The sequence below is a fragment of the Chrysochloris asiatica genome, unplaced genomic scaffold, assembly GCF_000296735.1.
Source record: "Chrysochloris asiatica unplaced genomic scaffold, ChrAsi1.0 scaffold00051, whole genome shotgun sequence".
Classification (NCBI taxonomy): Eukaryota; Metazoa; Chordata; class Mammalia; order Afrosoricida; family Chrysochloridae; genus Chrysochloris; species Chrysochloris asiatica.
The window spans coordinates 17,488,507-17,490,082 of NW_006408569.1; the positions used below are offsets into that span (position 1 = coordinate 17,488,507).

At 40.5% G+C, this 1,576-nt stretch overlaps 1 pseudogene; it reads right to left on the reverse strand.

Moving 5' to 3' along the window:
• Nucleotides 1-136: 136 nt before the first annotated feature.
• LOC102828011 overlaps nt 137-1,576 on the reverse strand; it is a 6,523-nt pseudogene continuing 5,083 nt past the window's right edge.

The following is a 1,576-nucleotide window of genomic DNA, read 5'->3' on the forward strand; positions in this document are numbered from 1 at the left end:
AGGGTGGCTATGGGTTGGAACTAACTCGACGGCACTTAACAACAACAACAACAATGTCCCTTCATGGTTTTACATGTTTCTATTCCCAGAGTAGTCTACCTTAGCTTTGCATTTAAAGGTGTAAGACTTGCTGAAACTACATGACAGAAACCGGCTACAAAGGTGGACAAGGCGAAGAATGTTCCTCTTGCCTTGATATATCAGTGCTACACACAGAGCCCATATTTTCTGAAACATTATCTTCATTGTAGAGCCATTTGATCCCATCATAGAAGTCATCCACTTCCATTTCCTCTATTTTGTGTTTAGCAGAGGTATGCTTACACACACTGGCAGCTGGGACATGATTGTAGAAGGCTGCTGTACATCTGACTGACACTTCCCATGTGCTGTTGTCCTTGGAGTAAACTGGTCCTGGGACAGTGGAGGACTGTAATCTGATCACTCTTTTGTCACAGATCACCAGGGTGTGCTTGAGGGGACGGTAGACATAAACGGAATTTAGAGGCAGGGAAGACTGTAGAGCAGAAAGGTGATGTGCCACAAGGACCACTCATCTGTCAGTTTGTTCTACTGTTGTGGCTTAGGAGTTGCTGTGATTCTGAAACCTACACCACCAGTATTTAAATAGCAGCAGGGTCACCCATGGTGAACAGATTTCAGATGAGCTTCCAGATGAAGATAGACTAGGAAGAAGGAGTGATGAACTACTTCCTAATATTTAGTCACTGAAAATCTTATGAATAGCAAGAAACACTGTTAGATATTGTGCCAGAAAATGAGGTTGGAAGGCACTCAAAATGTGACTGGGGAAGAGCTGCATCCTCAAAGTAAAGTTGACGATGATGACACGAATGGAGTAAAACCTGTGGGAGGAAAGTTCACAGAACCTTCATTTGCTGATGGGGCACAACTCAAAATTAAGAGAAACAGCTGTAACATCCATTGAAAATTGGAACATGGCATGTATGAAGTATAAATCTGGGAAAATTGGAAGTTGTCAAAAATGAAATGGAATGCATAAACATCGATATCTTAGGCATTAGTGAGCTGAAATAGACTGGCATTGGCCATTTTGAATCTGACAATCACATGGTTTAGTATGCCGGGAATAACAAATTGAAAAGGAATGGCGTTGCACTCGTTGTAAAAAAGAACATATCCGGATCAGTCATGAGGTTCAATGCTGTCTGTGATAGGATAATATCCATGCGCCTACAGGGAAGCACAGTTAATACCACTATTATTCAAATTTATGCACCAACCACTAAAGCCATTGAGGATGAAGTAGAAGAATTCTACCAACTTCTTCAATCTGAAATTGATCAAACATGCAATCAAGATATATTGCTCATTACTGGTGATTGTAATGTAAAGGTTGTAAGCAAAGAGGAAGGATCAGTAGTTGGAAAATATGGCCTTGCTCATGGAAATGATGCCGAAGAATGCATGATAGAATTCTGCAAAACCAATGATAGGTTCATTTCAAATACCTTCTTTAGACAGTATAAGAGACCTTCTGGACCTCACCAGATGGAATAAATAGAAATCAAATTGATACATCTGTGGAAAGAGA